Source organism: Ornithorhynchus anatinus, chromosome 21, assembly GCF_004115215.2.
Source record: "Ornithorhynchus anatinus isolate Pmale09 chromosome 21, mOrnAna1.pri.v4, whole genome shotgun sequence".
Classification (NCBI taxonomy): Eukaryota; Metazoa; Chordata; class Mammalia; order Monotremata; family Ornithorhynchidae; genus Ornithorhynchus; species Ornithorhynchus anatinus.
Window position 1 is genome coordinate 13,365,718 of NC_041748.1, and position 16,434 is coordinate 13,382,151.

A 16,434-nucleotide genomic window follows, 5' to 3' on the forward strand; every position below is an offset into this window, starting at 1 on the left:
AGCAGTATTGCACTAAGACAGCAATAGGGATTAACGAAGGCTTTTTGACAGAACACCGTATGGCGAACAGGATGGGGGTCAGAGGCCTATTTCAGTCGGTCGTATTTACCCGGCACTTACATCGAGCAGAGCACGACATCACAATCAACAGATTCTCTGCCCACTCTAACTACACTTACCCTGTAGAGGGGAAGACAGACATTTAATGGAAATAAATTACACCCAGTTCATTAGGTTGCCAAGACGAGCAGAGAGAGAAAGTCATTGGGAATTCTTCCGCAGAACAGGCTCCAACTCAGTTCTCCCAGGCTCAGGACCTATTAAAGTACCCAATGATTGCTGTTGGTGACTCAGTTTGCCACTACAACCGCAATCTGTGTCATAGTCGAGCACAGAGCACTGCAGTAAGCGCTCGGGAAAGTACAGTGTAACAGATGCATTCCCTCTCCACCGCAAGCTCATAGCCTATTGCACACGGGTAGGGCTACGGCACCCCAACTCATTCCTGGGCTTTTGGGGAGCTAGAACGGGGTTGAAAGGGAGACTCATAGTGTGGCGTACAGTGATCGAGAAGCTCAAAAAAGAAAGTCCCTGGCCAGCCAGCTGAGGTCGGCGCAATCCCGCTCGAGGGGCTTCCAGTTTTAGATCCCATGAGAGACACACAAGAATGGGTACCGTCGCCCCACCAGTCCCCCGGCGACGGGTCTTGGATCCTGCCCCGGGGTCTCACACTCTGATTACTCCCATACTGATGCTTCTGGGACCGATCCAAAGTGCTAAATCCAATGAAAAAGGCCCGCATGCAGAGAGGGAGGAGGACCAAAGGTGCACGCAAGGGGGTGGGGCACCCCAAGCGCACACAACTGAGGGGGGAACCCCCAAGGCGCACCGCAAGCCGGAGGGGGGCGACCGGAACCCTCCAAGGCGCCACGGCAAAGCCGGAGGGGGCGACGGACCCCAAGGCGCACGGCAAAGCCCGAGTGGGGGGACGGACCCCCAAGGCGCACGCAAGCCGGAAGGGGGGGGGACGACACACAACCCCCAAGGCCGCAGCACCGCAAGGGGAGCCGGGGGGGGACGGACCCCCAAGGCGCACGCAAGGCGGAGGGGGGGGGGGACGGACCCCCAAGGCGCACGCAAGCCGGAGGGGGGGGGGGACGGACCCCCAAGGCGCACGCAAGCCGGAGGGGGGGGGGACGGACCCCCAAGGCTGCACCGCAAGCCGGAGGGGGGGGGGGGAACGGACCCCCAAGGCGCACCGCAAGCCGGAGGGGGGGGAACGGGACCCCAAGGCGCACGGCAAGCGGAGGGGGGGGACGGGACCCCCAAGGCGCACGGCAAGCCGGGGGGGGGACCCCAAGGCGCACCGCCAAGCCGGAGGGGGAACGGACCCCCAACAAGGCGCACGCAAGCCGGAGAGGGGGGGACCCCCCAAGGCGCAACGCAAGCCGGGAGAGGGGGGACCCCCAAGGCGCACGCAAGCCGGAGAGGGGGGGACCCCCAAGGCGCACGCAAAGCCGGAGAGGGGGGACCCCCCAAGGCGCACGCAAGCCGGAGGGGGGGACCCCCCAAGGCGCACGCAAGCCGGAGAGGGGGGGACCCCCAAGCGCACGCAAGCCGGAGAGGGGGGGACCCCCCAAGGGGCCCGGCAGCACGCTAGCCGGAGAGGGGGGGACCCCCAAGGCGCACGCTAGCCGAGAGGGGGGACCCCCAAGGCGCACGCAAGCCGGAGAGGGGGGGACCCCCAAGGCGCACGCAAGCCGGAGAGGGGGGGACCCCCAAGGCGCACGCAAGCCGGAGAGGGGGGGACCCCCAAGGCGCACGCAAGCCGGAGGGGGGGGGGACCCCCAAGGCGCACGCAAGCCGGAGGGGGGGGGGACCCCCAAGGCGCACGCAAGCCGGAGGGGGGGGGGACCCCCAAGGCGCAACCGCAAGCCGGAGGGGGGGGGAACCCCCAAAGGCGCACGCAAGCCGGAGGGGGGGGAACCCCAAGGCGCACGCAAGCCGGAGGGGGGGGGAACCCCCAAGGCGCACGCAAGCCGGAGGGGGGGGAACCCCCAAGGCGCACGCAAGCCGGAGGGGGGGGAACCCCCAAGGCGCACGCAAGCCGGAGGGGGGGGAACCCCCAAGGCGCACGCAAGCCGGAGGGGGGGACCCCCAAGGCGCACGCAAGCCGGAGGGGGGGGACCCCCAAGGCGCACGCAAGCCGGAGGGGGGGGGACCCCCAAGGCGCACACAAACGGCGGGGGGGGGGCGGCCCAGGCGCACACAAACGGGGCGGGGGGGGGGGCACATGATGACTGGATGTGCGCTCACCTGGGGCTGACAGGGGGCATGAACTTTTCAAAAACAGCCCCTCACCTTCTAGCACCTTCCAGGCTTAGGGTGCAGTGTTGAGAACGGGGAAAGTCACTGGCCTTGGTGACTTTATGGGCGAGTGGGAAACACTAGCTAATTGGGAGCTAGCAAAAGCCCAAGAAGGGCACAATGACAGAGATACACACAGAGACACACACAGAGACATTGAGCATGCATGTCCATGCACCCCATCGTTTCTGCCCCATCCCTTTCTCCCCAGACCCAAGCCCTCGTCTCCAGCCCCAGAGTACACTTAATAGCATCACAACCCCTCAACTTCCTCCGCTCCAGAGATATACTGGATACTTACCACACTCAACAGTGCTTCACACGTACTAAGCGCTCAACAGATAACATCGAACACATTCCCCAGACCACTCTCAGCCCTCTTCGCAGCGTAGCCTTAACTGATGCGGTCTACATTGCCTATCCAGTCCCGGAGCCACCTCCACATACCAACTCCAACTTTCTCCACATTCTCTTGGATATGTAGTAATAACAACAATAATTATTAAACTAAACACTTTGTGCCAAGCACTGTTCTAAATGCTGGAGTAGAGACAAGGTAAACAGATTGTTCCACTTAGGGGGTCACAGCCCTAGATTATCAACCCAAATCTTCCCCTGCTCCACACCCCCCCAGGCTATAAGCCCCTTGTGGGAAGGGGACCATCTCATCTTCTTGCTGCCCTGTTCTTTCCCAGTACTTAGTACAGTGCTCGGCACACAATAAGCACTTAATAAAGATAACTGAATAAATGGTCAGTGCACACCCAAACTCAATCATATTGATGGAGAATTTACCATGGGCAGAGCACTAAGTACTTGGAGAAATAAAATATAACGCCCAACTGCAATCCCCTCCCCCACAATGTCACCACCCCTCTTTCAATCACCTCCAGACTAGGGTCTCCCCTCCCCCCTCCTCAACTTCAAACCCTTGATGGCCGTTTAACTGTTTGGATGGTTGTCTCACCCCTTCCAGAGTGTAAATCTGGGGTAGACCGGGATTATCTCCCTTTATCGCTCAATGGTACTTTCCAAGTGCTTACTAGTGTGCTCTGCACACAGTTAACACTCCCTAAATACAATTGAATGAATAAGGCCACCCCATCCCCACCCCCTCAGTCACCATAATCAGTAAAACAACCCAATAACCAAACCTTAAACCCACCCATAAACCACACAACCTAGTGGCAGGAACACAAGTTCTGGAGTCAGAGGATGTGGCTTCTAATCCTAACTCCTCTGCCTGTCTACTGAGTGACCTTAGATAGATCACTTCACTGGGCCTCACTTACCTCATCTGTAAACTGGGGATTAACACTGTGAGCCCCTCACAGAACAACTTGATTAACTTGTATGTACCCCAACACTCAGAACAGAGCATAGCCTATAATAAGTGCTTAATACCCTAATTACTATTATGATTACTATAAACCTACCACAGCACCACCCGCATAGTTGCTGAGTCACCCATCTAAAACCAACTCCCCCCACAACCCCCTTCTTCACCAATAAGGCTAGCCTTAAGTTGTCCCCAAAAGCACCAACCTAACTCCACAAAACCCCACAGCACTACCAAATGCATAAGCATAAACTAACAAACTTCAACAAAAGAAACCCTAAGCAAGGGAGCATCACAAATACTGCTCTCTCAAAATTGAGAAGAACCTATTCCCTCTCCTTGCCACAGCCTAGAAGAAAAAGCCCCCACAGCCCCTTTATGAGGTAGCAAAATGGCCAGCAGCCTCTGGGGCTTTAAAGGAGCAGTGACACCTGCCCCAGTGAAAAGCACCTAATGGAGAGATTGGATTGCTTAGAATCAAGGAAGGAAGAGGCAGAAGGTTATTAAGGAGAAGGGGACTTGCAGCTGCTCATCATTAAAGGGATCTGGAAAAAACAACCTGAATTAGAGACACCTGCAACCCATTCACATACTCCTTGAGGATCAGGTCTAATTCTCGTCTAGTACTTTCCCAGAGCTTAGTACAGTGCTTTGCACCCGGGAGGCTACTCGATAAATAAGAATGGATGAGTGAATGAACAAATCAATCAATCACTGAAATCTAACTCTTCACTGAGACATGTCCAGTCTCAGGCCCCACTGATTCCTCCACTCTGCCTCTCCTTTTTCTTTTTTGCTTCCTGTTCAGTGGTATTTGTTAAGCACTTCCTAAGTACCAGGCACTATGCTGGGCGCCTCGGTGAATACCAGATAGTGGGGTTGGGCACTGTCCCTGCCCGACATGGGACTCGCACTCTTGATCCCCCTTGATACAGATGAGGTGACTGAAGCCCAGAGACGTGAAGCCACTCATCCAGGGTCACGCAGCAGATGGGGAGCAGACCCGGGGTTGGAACCCAGGTCCTCTGACTCCCAGGCCTGGGCCCTTTTCACTAGGCTGCACTGCTCCTGTCCCACTCAGCTTCCCGGGGAAGGACTGTTGGTGTAAGAAGTTGGTAGAGGAGGCCAGCGCTGGGGGGCTTTTCCTGCAGGAGCCTGGGGAGAGTGGAGGGAAAACAGGCAAGGGGGCTGGAGAGAAGCGGGGGCAGAGACAGGAAGGAAGGGTGAGTCAGCTTTAAGGACAGTCACTACGGTGGCCACTGATTTCCCTTGCAGATCTTGGACAGATAATAATAATGGTATTTGGTAAGCACTTGCTGTGTGCCCGGCCCTGTACTAAGCACTGGTTCCTGAGACGTCACAAGTTTCACAGAACACTTTTTTAATGCCATCTGCTAAGCGCTTCCTATGTGTTCAACACCGTTCTCAGCGCTGAGTCAGATACATGTGAATTAGGTCGGACCCATCCCTGTCCTTTATGGGGCTCACAGTCTAAGCAGGAGAACTGAGGCCCAGAGAAGTAGAGCCACTTGTCCAAGGTCACACAGCCGGTGTTTGGTGGAGCCGGGATTGGAATTCAGGTCCTTTGACTCCTAGTCCCGGGCTCTTTCCAGAAGGTCACGCTGCTTCTCGGAAGTCCTCCCGATCCTTGGTTCTTTCTCCCCGGAATCACGGGCCCGGCTTCCGAGCCGAGGAACTCGGTAGTGGGAGTACGTGAGCGGAGGGAGGCTGGGCGTGGAAAATACAAATGAGGGGCAGGAAGATGTTGGATACTGACCCGTACCGTATTGGCCGAGAATCGGATTAGGTGAAGGGTCAGATCGGGCAAACGGCCTTTCTACTGGCCACCTTTTCGGGGGCCTGGGACTCACCCGAGGTGACACAGCAGGTCTGGGGGGGGGGTTCTCGGGTGTCCCCTCCCAGAATGCCTGGGGTTGGGACATATCACGCAAGGCGCCTCAGGACTTACTGAGGACTTCAGGACTTCCAGGCCCTAATGAGAGCTCACCTCCTCCAGGAGGCCATCCTTGATTGAGCCCTCCCTTTCCCTCTGCTCCTCCTCCCCTCCCCATTCCCCCTACTCCCTCCCTCTGCTCTTCCCCCTTCCCCTCTCCACAGCACTTGAGCATATTTGTATATATTATTTCTCTATTCATTTTCTTAATGATGGGTATATATCTATGATTCTAGTTATCTTGATGATATCGTTGCCAGACTACTTGTTCGGTTTTGTTTTATCTGTCACCCCCCCCCCCCCTTTAGACTGTGAGCCCGTTGTTAGGCAGGGATTGTCTCTATCTGCTACCTGATTGTACATTCCAAGCGCTTAGTACAGTGCTCTGCACATAGTAAGCTCTCAATAAATACGATTGAATGAATGAATTCATTGTACTCCCTCTCTCTGCTCTACCCCCTTCCTCTCGCCACAGCACTTGTGTATATTTGTATATATTTATTACTCTATTTTATTAATGTGTTTATATCTATGATTCTATTTATCTTGATGGCAATGATGCCTGACTACTTGGTTTGTCTTGTTGTCTGTCTCCTCCTTTTAGACTGTGAGCCCTTTGGTGGACAAGGATTGTCTCTGTTGCCAAACTGTACACTCCAAGCGCTTAGTAGAGTGCTCAGCACACACTAAGCGCTCAATAAATATGACCGAATGAATGAATGAACTTATATTAGAGCAGGTTTCCAGTTTTTGGGTGCAGAGGATGCAACAAGGGGCCACATCTCTGCTGTGTGACCTTGGGCAAGTCACTTCACTTCTCTGTACCTCAGGTACCTCATCTGTAAAATGGGGATTGAGACTCTGAGCTCCAGGTGGAACAGACTCTGTGTCCAGCCTCATTAGCTTGTATCTACCAAATACCACAACTATTATTATTATTAATATAAGAGACAGGTTTCACTCCAACAGTCAGTCAGTCAACAGTATTTAAGGAAGCAGCGTAGCTCAGTGGAAAGCGCAGGGGCTTGGGATTCAGGGGGCATGGGTTCGAATCCCTACTCTACCACATGTCAGCTGTGTGACTGTGGGCAAGTCACTTAACTTCTCGGTGCCTCGGTTACCTCATCTGTAAAATGGGGATTAAGACTGTGAGCCTCACATGGGACAACCTGATTACTCTGTATCTACCTCAGGGTTTAGAACAGTGCTTGGCACATAGTAAGTGCTTAACAAATACCAACATGATTATTATTATTATTGTTTACTAAGCACTTACTGTGTATTAAGCATTGTATTAAGAAAACTGGAAGAGCCCCTGAGAGTGAACAGATACAATCTCTGCCCTCTAAAGGCTAATGAGCCAGCAAGTTGCCATCTGGGTTCCTTTCAGCCTTAATTGGCAACTCCTGGAGACCTGGGCAAGCAGGGACATGGAGGTGGACTATGCCCATGTTTCAGACCCGTTCCACTTCCCCTGCCTCATCCCTTACAATTGGAGACTCTCTTCTGGACCCTGGGATTTGAAAATTAAAAACAGGTGTAAACAGTGTCCAGTGCATTATCGATATTTGTCAGGGGACAGACTGGCCGAGAACTGGACCGAAGGCCATAAAATGGGCAAGACCTGGGGATCTTGGCTGAGGGGAGAGGGTGGGTGGAGTGAGACTAGAGGGGACGGGAGCTCAGGGGCATCTGCCATCCCTAAGGGAGCCCCAGCGATGTTACCCAGTGGCCTGCAAGGGGTCTCAGGTTCCAGATTGAAAATGGTGGCTGGAGGACACCCACTGTTACCGGGATAAAGGTCGCACAACTGCTGCTGTCTGCCACAGGACACACATATTGATAACGATGGCAATGATGGCATTTGTAAAATATTTACTCTGTACCAAGCATTATTCTAAGCATTGTGGGGATATACAAGCTAATCAGGTTGAACACGGTATCTGTCCCACATGGGGCTCAGTCTTAATCCTCATTTTCCAGATCAGGTAACTGAGGCCTAGAGGAGTGAAGTGACTTAGCCAAGATCTCCAAGTAGATGACTGGTGGAGCTGGAATTAGAACCCGGGTCCTCCCGACTCCTAGGCCCGGGGTCTATCCACTGAGCCACACTGAATCTAGGTGGTCCAAGCAGGGTTGGGGAGTGACTGGGAGTGAAAACCCGGGAGTGGGGAATAGTGCTAAACATCCATTCATTCATTCAATTATATTTATTGAGTGTTTACTGAGTGCAGAGCACTGTACTAAGCAATTGGGAGAATACAGTGCAACAATAAATGAACATATTCCCTGCCCATACAGAGCTAACTCCCTACGGAACCTGGCTAGTCTGTGCTTTCAACCAGGGTACACATAAAGCTCTTAACAGGTACAACGATGAAAGGCCTGGTGTTGAAACCACTGTGTGCCAAGCTCTGGGGCAGATACAGGAGGATCAGCTTGGACACAGTCCACACAGGGCACACAGTTTAGGTAGAAGGGAGAACAGGGATTGAATGTGAATGTGAATCCACATTTTACAGATGAGGAAACAGAAGCACAGAGAAGCTAAGAGATTTGCCCGAGGTCACACAGCAGACAATAAATACCACTGACTGACAGACTGATGAGTGACAGGCAAGGCATTTTCATGGACTTGAGCTGTGACTGACCGCAGAAAGATAGATTATGTTTTTGGAAATTCCTGAATTGGTTTCAGTTGAATGCCAGGAGCCCTTAGCTCTTTCAGCTGGCTCCTGGACCAAATGCTCCCAGCTGAACAAAAGCTACTTTTTTTGGAATTAGTTTAGCCACTTGGAAGAAATAGCAACCTAACCACAAATTGCAGATACTAAGGCCAGTGAGGAGGTACAAGATAAATGGGGAATATGTTGGGGAGTCTAATATGCGAGGCTTTTAGATCAGGTCTACCCTAGCAATTTCTTCACAACAAAGGGCAGAAAAAAACTTCTTACCTTCCAAGTCCAGGTAATTGAATTTTTTGACCTCAGTTAGTGGAATTATTTGCTGGTTCGGGTCCTTCTATCCCTCCCCGAGACCACTGAAGACATTGGCACAGGATTGAAATTCTCTGAAATCTGGGTGAAATGCCCCTCTTGCCATCATCCCTCTCTCTTTGGGGTGTGGGAGACAGTAGGGGAGAGGGAAGGTAAGCTTGCCTCCAATAAAGAGAAGCAGCATGGCTTAGCGGACAGAGCTCGGGTCTGGGACTCAGAAGGAGCTGGGTTCCAGTCTCCGCTCCGCCGATTGCTTGCTGTGTGACCTGGGAGAGCCACTTCACTTCTCTGGGCCTCCATTTCCTCAACTGGAAAACTGGAATTACTTGTTCTCCCTCCTATGGGAGAAGTTTTGTCTTCTGCTGTCGAGCGGTCTCCTATCCATCGCGACACCGTGGCCTCATCTGTCCCAGAGCATCCTGCCTCCATCGGCAATCGCTCGGTTAGTGTATCCCTAGAGTTTTCTTGGTAAAAATCTGGAAGCGGTTTGTCACTGCTTCCTTCTGTGCAGTAAACTTGAGTCTCCGCCCTCGACTCTCTCCCACGCTGCTACCGCCCAGCACAGGGGAGTTTGGTCTTGTAGCAGATGGTTTTCCACTCGCTAATCACTGCCCAGGCTAGGAATGGAATGGAACGGACAAGCCTCTGCTCGACTCTCCCTCCCATAGTCGAAACTGGTAGAGTACTGGACACTCTCCAGATGCCACCCTGAGAGGGGAGCTTAATAAGTACCATTATTATTAAGATTAAAATGGGGATTAAGAATGTGAGCCCCGTGTGAGACACAGACTGTGTCCAACCCCATCATCTACACTAGTGCTTAGAGCAGGGCCTGGAACATAGCAGGTGCTGAAAAATACCATAATTATTATTATTACCGTTAGCCATTGTCACACTGGTGATGCAGCCTAGGGGATGCACACTCCCCCTGCCCAAGGGATGGAAGTTGCATTACTGGACGTTTGCCCGTTCCAACCTCCCACCCAAGGGCAGAAACCGGAGAAGGCTGTAATGATGCCCTGGAGTAGAGAACCTGCCAACGGCATTTGAAACGGCTGGCGAGCGGCCCTGTCCGGTCTTCGTTACGCAACCCCTGACTTTTCACCACGCTGGGCTGCCTGCGGACAAGTGGATCCAAAACGTGCCCAGGACAGGGACCTCACGGATGGGAAGGAAATGAAGGGTCTCCCCGGCCCCCTCGCCCCCGGACCCAGCTGCGATAACTGTTCACCGGCTGCACTCTGAAAAAGGTGGCCTGCTGTAAATAAACCCCGAGCAGCCTAACACGGGACAAAAGGGAAGGAGGTGGGTTTTGCCGTCTGAGGCCCTGGGCCTGCTCGCTGGGTCTCCCCCTGAGACTCTGGGCCTGGCCTTGCGTGCCATGTCCTCTCCCGAGGCCCCGGTGTCGTGACCCAAGCGTGGCAGAGTGATTTCCACGGGTCAGCGAGCAGCTGCGGGTAAGCACACACACATAGAGCAGGTCCCGCCCGCAACCACAGTGCTGCTGCTGGCTCGGAGCGGCCGAGGTCACCCGCGGGGCAGTCTGGAGCCTGCAATCACGGCCACACAACTTACCCATGCCTAGGCATAATAACCCAGACCCTCCCTGCAGGGCTGTGGGGGCTGTGACTGCCCAGTGACTCATTCCCGTCGCATCCTCTGCCCACCCTCCGCTAGGCAGTGTGAGCCCCCGGGGGGAGAGCGACCCAGGGACAGCTGAGCCACTGTCCTCCTCCCTTCCCCCAGAACTTCATACCTGACTTAGTGTGCTCTATGACAAGAGCCGGGATTGGGAGTCAGGAGGCCCGATTCTAATCCTGACCCTGCCACTTGCCTGCTATGCCAGTGGGCAAGTCACTTGCCATCTCTGTGTCCATTTCCTCATCTGGAAAATGGGGACAGAATTCCTCTTCTCCCTCCCCTTTAATAATAACAATAATAGTAATGGCATGTAAGTGCTTACTAGGTGCCAAGCACTGTGCGAAGCGCTGGGGTAGATAGAAGGTCATCACGTTGTCCCACGTGGGGCTCACAGGCTTCATTCCCATTTTACAAAGGAGATAACTGAGGCACAGAGAAGTTAAGCATGAGTTCCGTGTGTGACAGGAACCATATTTTTTAATGGTATTTGTGAAGTGCTTACTATGTGCCAGGCACTGGGGTAGATACAAGCTTATCAGGTTGTCCCGCTGTACCTGTCCCGCATGGGGCTCACAGTCTTAATCCCTATTTTACAGAGGAGGTAACTGAGACCTAGAGAAATGAAGTGACTCACCCAGAGTAACACAGCAGACAAGGGGCAGAGATTAGAATCCAGACCCTTCTGACTCCCTGACCTGAGCCCCAGACCTATGCTCTACTTCTCATCTAACAATAATAATAATAAATACGGTATTTCTTAAGTGCTTACTGTGTACCAGGCACTGTTCTAAGCACTGGGGTGGGTACATGATAATTGGGTTGGAATTATCAGATGATAATCATAATAATTATAATTATAGTATTTAAGCGCTTACTATGTGCCAAGCACTGTTCTAAGCACTGGGGTAGATACAAGGTCATCAGGTTGCCCCACATGCGGCTCACAGTCTTAATCCCCATTTTATAGAGGAGGTAACTGAGGAACAGAGAGATTAAGTGACTTGCCCAAGATCACACAGCAGAGAAGTGGCAGAGCAGGGATTAGAACCCACAACCTCTGACTCCCAAGTCCGTACTTTTGCCACCAGGCCAAGCTGCTCTCTTATCTGATTATCTTATCTGATCATTTTACCTCTTCCCCAGCGCTTAGCAGAATGCTTTGCACATAGTGCTTAACAAATACCTTTATCGTTGTTATTATCATCACTTAGACCAAGTCCAGTGCAGGACAGGGACAGTGTCCAACGGGATTAACTACCCCAGGGTTTAGAATAGTGCTGGACATATTAAAAGCTCATAACAAACATCAGGATTATAATCAGGACTTGACAGAGAAAGCATCAACAGCGTGAGGAAAAAGCAGATGGCTGAAGATGGCGGCCACATGCTCGGCACCTGGCTTCTTGCGGGGGGCGCCTGGGTCCCTCCAGGTCAGGGTTGAGGAGACGGACGACCAACTGAAGCTATGGGACTCAGAGCCTGGACCTCCTCCAGTTCTGGAGGGGATCCACAGGCGGACGGGCCGGTCAGAGTGACCCACCGTGCTCTCCCCGCGCCCCCCCTCCCGTCCCGGGTCTCCCTCTCCCTCTTGAGATTGTGAACCCCACGAGACAGAGATTGTGTCCAACCCGATGAACTTGCATCCACCCTAGCGCTTAGTATAGTGCTTGACACATAGCATAACCAAGCGCTTAACCAATAGCATAATTATTACTATCACAGTGCTCTGCCTACAGCTTGGTCGGATCCCGGCCCAGCGTTGACACCATCAGAGCTCTGGCGGGAGTCACCGAGGCAGCCATTCCTCGTCTCCTCCTCTGCCCAACCGTTGTGAGCTTTTCACCGCCCATGCCCTCTCTCCACCTCTCAGCTTGTACATTTTCTGTGGTTCCGGAAGTGCTCTGGCTCCTCATTTTATCCTCCTCTGCTACAGTCTCATCACTTAGGGCCCCAGTAGGAATGCCATTAAATGCTTACTGAGTGCAGAGCACTCTACTAAATGCTGGGAAAGAATACACAAGTGGAATTAAACCCTGTTCCTGTCCCACAGGGGACTCACTATCTAAAAATAGAAACAGAGAGAGGGAACTTATGACAGACATGTAAGGAGAGACGAAGCAAAACACTGAGGCCACCTAAAAGACGAGGTCCCAAATCGGGAGGGTACCTCGGCAAGGGGAGCAGAATTTCTGGCTCTTGGTGGCTCAGAGCCCCGTCACCACAGCAGTCACAGTGACGGCTCCAGCAGCAGCTGCTATGGCCTTCCCCAGGTCTTGTGGAGGCTGCTACTGTTCTCATTTTCATCCCAATCAAGCCGGTCTTGGACCCAATGTTTTCAGCAACTGAACCCTTGGGGAGACCAAGACGAAAGCATCAGGTAACCAGGCAGGCCGGCCCTGTGTCTTACCTCTGGTATCCCACCAGTGACCTCTGTGGCTTTCTTCATCCCCACCGCCAGCTGTCTCATCCCCCCTCCTACCGTAGAAACGGCACGGCCTAGTGGATAAAGCACATGGCTGGGAGTCAAAAGGTCACGGGTTCTAATTCCGGCTCCACCACTTGTCTGTTGTGTGACTTTGGGCAAGTCACTTCACTGGGCCTCAGTTCCCTCATCTGTAAAATGGGGGTTGAGACTGTGAGCCCCATGTGGGACAGGGACTGTATCAAACCCAATTTGCTTGTATCCACCTCAGTGCTCAGTACAGTGCCTGGCACATAGTAAGCGTTGAACAAATACCACAGTTATTATCACCACGTTCAGCAAACGAGTCACCAAACTAAAGAGGCTGTTTGCAGCTTCTTTATTGGCACACAGATCCTTTCCCAGCATGCCTTTCACAGAAATGTACACCTTTCAGAGGGGAAATGACACCGGGGAACCCCGCGGCCTGTCGTCGGCCTGTTCCTCCAAACCGATATGTTCTAGGAAAAAGAGGAACCTCTCGGCACAAAATTCAGCATGTACACCCCGATCAACCTGCAGGAATTCAAAGGTAGGTATGATAATGGTTTTACAGCAATGCCATCTTAATACTTTCCAACATGAAGAGGAGGTTGATTCGGGCAAAGGTAGAGTAGTTCGGCAGTCTTGTCCGGCAGAGACAAGCCCGTTGTACAGTCTGACTGAGTCCGGTGCTGGCCTGAGGGGGAGGAGACACAGCCCCACAAGACCCCTCCCACCCCTGACCAAATCCCCACAGCCCATGAGATGGAGTCTTTGTGTCCAGCACAGAGACCATTTCACCAGACATCTGGGATCCCCCCGGCCCTCAAAGTGGGACCTTTCAAAAGAAAGGTAGCAGCAAAGATTTTTTCCTGCTCCCAACTGCCCTTTTAGGAATGAAATCCCCACCAAGCCATCCCAGGGCCCACCTTAGCCCCAAAGCAGCTCGTTGGCCTTATGGGGTGGGGTGGGGGGGGGGAGGCAGTCATCCTAGGCCCCTCTGGGCCTGCCAGTGCCAGAGCCCAGTTCCTCCTCAGTCTGTGGCCGGAGAAGGGAGCCTGGGTAAACCGGACAGCACTTACAACCCGCGGTGTCGCCAACCCCGTGGGCCGAGGCACCAGTCAGAAGCTAAAAGGTCCCAGGGCCGGAGCCCTTCTCCCCCTTTCCACAAACAAGCACCCGAGACCACTCCATTAGGAGAGCCGGCTGGCCTAGGGGGAGGGATGGCTTTCACTAGCCTTCGGCCAAAGCCAAGGTTTGACCGAAGCCATCACCAGTACCTTCAGGCTCTGGGGGCACGTGACCTTTTGACTGGCGGATGAGGGCGAGACCATGGACCGCTAAGGCTCCAGCCTGGACCACCATTTCCCAAGGGGATGGGAGACAGAATATCCTCACTCTAGGCTTCAAGGCTCTCCATCACCTTGCCCCTTCCTACCTCTCCTCCCTTCTCTCTTTCTAACCGCCCACCCCGCACAGCTCCGCTCCTCTGCCGCCCACCTCCTCACCGTCCCTCGGTCTCGCCTATCCCGCCGTCGACCCCTGGGTCACGTCCTCCCGCGGTCCTGGAACGCCCTCCCTCCTCACCTCCGCCAAACTGATTCTCTTTCCCTCTTCAAAACCCTACTTAAAAAATCACCTCCTCCAAGAGGCGTTCCCAGACTGAGCTCCTCTTCCCCCTCTACTCCCTCTGCCATCCCCCCCTTTACCTCTCCGCAGCTAAAGCCTCATTTTCCCCTTTTTCCCTCTGCTCCTCCACCTCTCCCTTCCCATCCCCACAGCACTGTACTCGTCCGCTCAACTGTATATATTTTCATTACCCTATTTATTTTGTTAATGAATTGTACATCGCCTCGATTCTATTTAGTCGCCATCGGTTTTTACGAGATGTTCTTCCCCTTGACGCTGTTTAGTGCCATTGTTCTTGTCTGTCCGTCTCCCCCGATTAGACCGTAAGCCCGTCAAACGGCAGGGACCGTCTCTATCTGTTGCCGACTTGTTCATCCCAAGCGCTTAGTACAGTGCTCTGCACATAGTAAGCGCTCAATAAATACTATTGAATGAATGAAAGGGCGGCGGCTGGCCCCTCCACCCTTCCGGCCTGATCCAGGAAGACTGTGAGGGTCGTCTGGGGGCTGGTGGTCATTTTGGCAGGCAAGGTGGTCTGCTCGAGGTCCTGGCCTCTTCTCGGGAGATGAGGTGGTGCTCAAATAATTCCGTAGAGAATGGCCAGGGGAGTGGGCAAAGGGGGTAAGGCCTGGGCAGTGTTGCCCTGCCCGTAGCTAGGCAGTGAGGATGAGGCGTGGGCTTGTAACTATGGGCAGGAGCCAAGACTTTCTAGAGTGGGACTCGGGCACCCTCACGAGCAGAAATTTGGTTGCTTGGGGCAGGGAACGGCAGGGATCCACAAGGACAGAGTCCATCCCTTCCCCCTCTGCAACCAAGGTGTCCTGGGAATCACATGGGAATGGTGACTGAAGCCTCCCTCCTCATCCCTCTCTGCAACACTAGACCCCTAGAGCACAGCCCCACCCATATTATGCTGGCTTTCTCGGCAGCCCTAGTGGGCCGGGGCGTGGATGAGAGGGGTGGTCATCCTGGGGTGGGGGGGAAAGCAAGGGGGTACCTCCCCCCCACTGGCCCGCCGGCCATGTTCGAGACAAGGAACCCCATACCTGGGCAGCCCTAGGAACAACTGGGAAAGGGAACACTGGGTCCTGAGAGGGAGGAGAAGTCAATAGGCTGGAGGAAGGAGGGTAGTAGAGCCAATTCCTCTGCCCAGAAGGGACTCTGGTGCCTCCCCGGAGACCTCTCTGCTCTCAGGGCCGAGGGGGCATCTCAGCCGGCCGCCCGAGCCCCAGATTCTGAAGCTATGCTGCTAGGAATGGGACCCTATGACCTCCTGTTCCAGAATGGCAGAACTGGGCCTGTCACATAAAAAGGGCAACTCCACCCCCCTCCAAAAAAGGCAGGATGGGGCCTAGAGTTCTTGATGGGGGGGCAGGGGAGAGGTCAATATCGAGCACCAATCTGGCCCCCTTCCCCCCACATCATCACCCCAACACACCACACCACCTTCCCGAAAGGTGCAGCCGGAAGGGATTCCTGGGATTCTTCTCCATATCCAGCTCAGCAGTAGGAAACCCACTGGTTAACCCAATAGAAGATGCAGAAACTCAGGCAGCAGTCAAGTGCGTCTGGGGTAATGGGTTCCTTCCATCCCACTCAGATGTGACAGGCGACACCCAAACATGAACCTGCCGGCCACCAAACTCCCTGGAATGGCCCGCCGGCCGTGTCACACACCAAAGTGACTGGAGGCGGGTGACCGGGCCGGAGATGGGGTAGGGTGCGTCCGGGCCCTGGTGGGATCCCCATGGGGCAGAGAGGAAGAAGGGAGAGGGATGCCAGCAGAGAGTAGGAGGTGGCCCCAGGACCTCCCTGCCTACACGGGAAATTCCGTCATCCCCCAGGAGGCTCAGGGCCATGCAGTGGCCAGACCTCCTCTTGTACAGGTCCCCCTGGGTCCCACCCCCCGCCAGCTGGTGGGCAGGGCTGGAGGCGAGCGCTTTGCCCTCTGGGACATAGCCGAAGGTGTCACTGTGGGAGGAGGGGGAGGACAGGGTGGGGCCCGGGGGGGAGAGTTGGCCCTGGTACCGGCCAAGATGGAGGTCATCCAAACTGCGGCTGTGGG

At 54.1% G+C, this 16,434-nt stretch overlaps 1 non-coding gene across 1 annotated transcript; it reads right to left on the minus strand.

Annotated features, from left to right (window-relative positions):
* Positions 1 to 9,231: 9,231 nt before the first annotated feature.
* On the minus strand, positions 9,232 to 9,374 carry LOC114806214. Its single transcript, XR_003754250.1, has one exon. It is a non-coding gene; the product is annotated as a small nucleolar RNA SNORA7 (small nucleolar RNA).
* Between the last annotated feature and the right edge of the window lie 7,060 nt (positions 9,375 to 16,434).